The sequence below is a fragment of the Galeopterus variegatus genome, unplaced genomic scaffold (assembly GCF_000696425.1).
Source record: "Galeopterus variegatus unplaced genomic scaffold, G_variegatus-3.0.2 Scaffold1927, whole genome shotgun sequence".
In the NCBI taxonomy this organism is placed as follows: Eukaryota; Metazoa; Chordata; class Mammalia; order Dermoptera; family Cynocephalidae; genus Galeopterus; species Galeopterus variegatus.
In genome coordinates, this window is record NW_007728038.1 from 76423 (window position 1) to 82563 (window position 6141).

Sequence of the window (6141 nt, forward strand, 5' to 3'; positions counted from 1 at the left end):
CCATTGATATCTCCCTGTGGAAATTTGAGACCAGCAAGTATTACGTGACTATCATTGATGCCCCAGGACACAGAGACTATCAAAAGCGTGATTACAGGCACATCACAGGCTGACTGTGTTGTCCAGATTGTTGCTGCTGGTGTTGGTGAGTTTGAAGCTGGTATCTCCAAGAATGGGCAGACCCGTGAGCATGCTCTTCTGGCTTACACAATGGGTGTGAAACACTCTACAGCCAGAAGAGATACGAGGAAATCGTTAAGGAAGTCAGCACCTACCTTAAGAAAATTGGCTACAACCCCCACACAGTAGCATTTGTGCCAATTTCTGGTTGGAATGATGACAACATGCTGGAGACAAGCGTTATTATGCCTTGGTTCAAAGGATGGAAAGTCACCCATAAAGATGGCAATGCCAGGGTAACTACACTGCTTGAAGCTCTGGATTGCATCTTGCTACCAACTCATCCAACTGACAAGTCCTTGCATCTGCCCTTCCAGGATGTCTACAAAATTGGTGGTTTTGGTACTGTCCCTGTGGGCCAAGTAGAGATTGGTGTTCTCAAACCTGGCATGGTGGTCACCTTTGCTCCAGTCAATGTTACAATTGAAGTGAAGTCTGTTGAAATGCACTATGAAGCTTTGAGTGAAGCTCTTCCTGGAGACAATGTGGGCTTCAATGTTAAGAACATGTCTGTCAAAGATGTTCATTGTGGCGATGTTGCTGTTGACAGCAAAAATGACCCACAAATGGAAGCAGCTGGCTTCACTGCTCAGGTGATTATCCTGAATCATCCAAGCCAAATCAGTGCTGGTTATGCCCCTGTACTGGATTGTCACACAGCTCACATTGCTTGGATGTTGCTGTTGACAGCAAAAATGACCCACAAATGGAAGCAGCTGGCTTCACTGCTCAAGTGATTATCCTGAATCACCCAAGCCAAATCAGTGCTGGTTATGCCCCTGTACTGGATTGTCACACAGCTCACATTGCTTGCAAGTTTGCTGAGCTGAAGGAAAAGATCGATTGACATTCTGGTAAGAAGCTGGAAGATGGCCCTAAATTCTTGAAATCTGGTGATGCTGCCATCATTGATATGGTTCCTGGCAAGCCCATGTGTGTTGAAAGCTTCTCTAACTATCCTCTGCTGGGTCGTTTTGCTGTTTGTGATATGAGACAGTTGCTGTGAGTGTCATCGAAGCCATGGCCAAGAAGGCTGCTGGAGCTGGCAAGGTCACCAAGTCTGCTCAGAAAGCTCAGAAGGCTAAATGAATATTATCCTTAATACCTGACACCCCAGTCTTAAGCAGTGGTGGAAGAACGGTCTCAGAACTGTGTATCACAACTGGCCATTTAAGCTTGATAGTAAAAGACTGGTTAATGATAACAATACATCACAAAACCTTCAAGAATGTTTTGTGGACCATTTATTTGTGTGTGGCAGTTAGTTATACTTTTTAAAATCAGTACTTTTTAATGGAAACAACTTGATCAAAAATCTGTCACCGAATTTTGAGACCATTAAAACAGAGTTTAATGGGGGCGGGGGGTGGGGGAATCAGGGCTGGCTGGTTACTCAGTTAGTTAGAGAGTTGTGTTATAACACCAAAGTCAAGGGTTTGGCAACAAGTCAGTTGCCCAAAAAATAAATAAACAAGAACAAAAACCATAAATATGCCCATGATTTAAATTCAAAGATACTAATCATGGCTTTATTTATTATGGAGAAAAATGGAGGGAAGGGAAGCCTAACAGTCCAAAAAAGTGAATGCCTTAAATAAGCTGTGCATTATTCATCGATGGGAATCTATGAAACCATTCAAAACTATTTAGAAGAAAATACGACAGCATAAAAGAAAAGCCTCACATTATGTTGCTAAAGAAAAAGCAAGTCATGAAATACAATGATTTCATTTTTGTTTTAAAGAAAAGGATAAATAAATAAATTCAAAAGACTGGAAGGGTATTTGTACATAATTCTTATCAATATGGTAGTTTAATTTCTGAGACGCTAATCAATGACAAAACTGAAATTATATGATGGGATCGTGGAAAATAGGCTTTTACTGGAAAACAATAAAATGCCTTATACTTAAAGCATAGAAAGTAATCTATTACAAAATGAAAGAGATCTACAGCATTAAAAGATATCTGCTTTAGTAGTTAATTGTGCTACTGATTTGCCTTCTTTAATCTTTCAGTAAAATATAATTTTTAGTAACCAATACCTGCTAAAGGCAATGTGTTCCACTAATTTTATGTTATGCACATGCTACTCCAGTTTGAACTTTTTAACCTCTATTTGTGTTTTGTGGTTATTGACCCTGTGTTTCCCCTTTGTTTTGTTTTAACTGGTTTCATCAATTAAAATACCCCTTCCCTGTCCTTGTACAAAGGCAAAATTCTGCATGTCTTTTCTTTTTATACCAAAGGGGTGGAGTTTAAAGAATCTCATCATTTTGCAATGCTTTAAGGTGATTGAACTGAATCCCGTATATGTAAATTGGTTGCAGAATTTTAAATTTTGACATAATGATACAAAACAGTGTCACCTCAATACTTCAGCTGGCCAAGATGGGGTGGCAAGGGTTTATTACACATCAAATGTAAATCATGATTAGCTGGGCAGAATTACAAATAATTTCTTTTTTCCCTCTCATTGTAATTTTACATAATTTTTGAAATTTCTATAATTAACATGTCATAATCAGAAAAAAATAATAAATATCATGTAGGAACACATATGTAGTCCTGTAGTTATTGGGGGTCCAATCTACAAATTATTTCGGGGAGCCCTAACTGGCTGTAATTGGGTGTTTTTTTTCCTGCATTATCCAGAAGACAAGACACAGCATCTTATAATGTCTTTGGGGGCAATAGGAAGAGATAAATTTGTGTCTTCTAGCCCTGAAAAGATCATATTTGTCTGGTTTCAAGAAGAAAAGTGTAATGTAATAATTTGAGAAGTCAATAGCAATAGCCCACGTAGGTACGCCCAATTTCATGGTGCACTTAAAGCTTAGAGAAATTATTTAACCTGATGTTGGCACAAATGAAGTTTGATGTATGAGTATGCCAATTCCCATTGAGATTGCCATTTTAAGAAATAGGAATAAAAACCCAAAAGGAGAAAAAAAGAGAAAAAGAAAAACATCCCTTTCTTTGACGCAAAATTGGATTTTCAGCATTTTGCAGTTTTGAATTTCACATGAAGATGACCTTAAAAACAGTGACCATTAAAACAGTTGTTAGAAAAGTGTATTATTTACACACCATGCACTTTTGAAATAGAGATAACAGGAAGACATAATCATGCCGTACAGTGTAACCTACTTTGAAAGGTGTAGGCAGCATAGCAAAAAATGTCCTTACATCACTCTTGTCAAGAAACAGAAGTTTTATTACCAAGGAATTTCACTTTTGCTGCTTATTCTTAACACTAGCCCAGGGACTGAAAGGATTTGTTGATCTAATATAGATAGCGATGTGTTGGGTTTGTTCAGATTTATATGGACAGCATCTGGGGATCAGGAATTACATTTAAAATGTAATAAAATGTTCCTGTGCACTTTAACTTACAAATACTATACTTAAAAAAGTAAACATCAAATAATCTCAGGTATCCTTCAAGAAAATGTTGACATAGCTCAAGAAGCTCACACAGATATCTTTGAATCATTTCTAAGTAAACTTAATAAACTCATTTTTGTATTCTATGGCTATACAATAAAACTATCATACCTGGGAAAGGAAGAGATACCAAGGCATATGCTTTTATTTGCTTCAAAATGCATGTTTTCTAGTTTAAAAATGATGTTTTTTCAAACACTATCAGAAAAATCCATTCAAACTAAAAGTAAGCATTTATAAAGGACAATCTATTACCAAGAGACTACCCTAAAATTATCAGTGATCACATATAAAAGAGCAATACCCCCACAGTATTCTCATATTATTTTCCTAAAATGCTCACATCATGGTCAGAGTTACTATTAGACTCTGATACCCCCAAACAAGGGGGCTTTCTGGATTTAAAATTTTTCTTAAACCTTTCGATTAAAACACTTAACTTCCAAAATATCTGATACCAAAACTAGACAATTCACTCAAGAGGGATTCAAAAACAATTCAATTAAAAACAAACAACAACAACAACAAAAAAAAGCTTTATTTTTCAAATTATAAGTTTCATTTCATCTTTCATATCTGAGAGAGTATCTTCAAGAATCTCTCCTCCCACCCTGATCCCAATCCATTCATTATTTCTGGAGTGTTTGGATTCACGGCCAAAACACTGAGAATGCACGCTCCAGGCAGGAAGGTGGTGGCCTGGGCCAGGAAGAAGGTTACAGTCCCACAGGTTTGCAGAACCCAAAAAGGGGTGAGCGCCGGCCATCCCTATATAGGATCCGCACCACGCTCAGCCAGTGAGCACCGGCCATCCCTATATAGGATACGAACCCGCTGCGCTCCCAGCGCCACACTCTCCCGCGTGCGCCATGGGCTCGGCCCTGAAAAAGGCTTTTCTAAAAGAACTGTTCAATTCAGCTTTAACAAACCATATTTTGAGACATGATATTTTTAGTCAGGGTTTTTAACCTGTGGAACTTCACAACACAGTGGACTAGTACAAATAAACATCCTTTGTAACATTTTTGAAGATTCACACTCTCCCGCGTGCGCCATGGGCTCAGCCCTGAAAAAGGCTTTTCTAAAAGAACTGTTCAATTCAGCTTTAACAAACCATATTTTGAGACATGATATTTTTAGTCAGGGTTTTTAACCTATGGAACTTCACAACACAGTGGACTAGTACAAATAAACATCCTTTGTAACATTTTTGAAGATTTTGTTTCAAATGTTCTTTTTCTTTTTAAATTACATTGATAAAAGATTTTTCACTCCCAAGAAGACATAGAAAGTTAATTTCTAACACCAAACTATGGAACTCCATCACCATATTCCAGTTAATTCCACTGACTGAAATTAAAGGAAACAAGCCCAGATAGAAAGATTATAGACTTATATTGCATTTTATGTACTTATATATAATATAAATTTATATTTATATTTATTATATTATAAGAGTATTGGTTTATATAGGTTCTGTCTTTGGCTCTTAGATATAAAGAAGTTTGACAGAACCTCTGTATCCTTAGTTTTATTTACTTTTAGTGGGAGAAAAAAAATCACTTTTTTATGTCAAGTTCTAGTTTTAACTGTGCAATTTTAAAGTCGATTATCTCTTCTTCCTGAAAAGATACAAAATGGTTTGAAACTTTGTGTACAGGTGTGTGAGTGTATATGTGAGAGAGAGAGAAGGTAAAGTTTTCTTAGATTTTATTGAACACAAAAGGCTTTCTTTGAAGTATTCTACAAAATTGTTTTTAATTTTACCACATGGGAGTGGGAAGTCATGCACGTGGTATATGGCTGAACTTTGGGTGGCTTTGAACACAAAAACAGTGAAATAGCACATTATTCAAGTAGGGCTTACGATTCCTGAACTGAGGACATTTCTTCAAATATTTTGAACGAAACATGGAGAATTTGGCAGCTAGAATATTTCCCTTCAGTACTCAATGAAATGAAATAGCTGCTATTTCTTAATAGCAAGCTGCAGGTTTCCATCTGTTATGAATATTCTGATGACTTCAAAGGCGCATTCTTATTTTTGAGCCTCTTTTGAAAACTTAAAAGGACATAAATAACTTCAGTATGGTTAAATATTTATTTGGAAAACATGCCTTCTAAAGTCTCCTTTAGGAACTTGTCACTCTAGGAGTGGAAGGAAGCAACTATGCCAAAGTCACTTTGCATGAGACATCAGTTTCTGCTAGGCAGAAGTGTCAGTGCCTTTCATATATTCGTCAAATTTTTATTGTGGTCCTACTATGTGCTAGGTACAGTGCTGGGCTCTTTTCAATTGCTCTGACAGCAGAAATCTGCAGAATACACTTCAGCTTTACATCTATGCAAGTAACAATGAAAAGCAGATGTATGATAACCATCTAATGGGTACAAAGATATATAATTAACCAAAAATGAATTCAGGGGCTGCAAAATAAGAAACTACTAATTCATTCAAAGAGTCTTGGGAATTCTCCTGTCCCTTGAAACAAGTCTAGCCTCCTGAAACGAAGC

The 6141-nt window shown here is 36.9% G+C and overlaps 1 long non-coding RNA gene and 1 pseudogene across 1 annotated transcript in view; one reads left to right on the forward strand and one right to left on the reverse strand.

Moving 5' to 3' along the window:
- The window catches only part of LOC103596067, a 12334-nt gene extending 11311 nt beyond the window's left edge, over positions 1-1023 (reverse strand). Inside the window, exons 1-2 of the long non-coding RNA XR_551022.1 lie at positions 938-1023; positions 45-48 (exon numbers count right to left, since the gene is read on the reverse strand). This is a non-coding gene — a long non-coding RNA (uncharacterized LOC103596067). The remainder of the gene's footprint in view (positions 1-44; positions 49-937) is intronic.
- Positions 1-1298, forward strand: part of LOC103596066 — a 2424-nt pseudogene extending 1126 nt beyond the window's left edge.
- The last annotated feature ends 4843 nt before the right edge of the window (positions 1299-6141 follow it).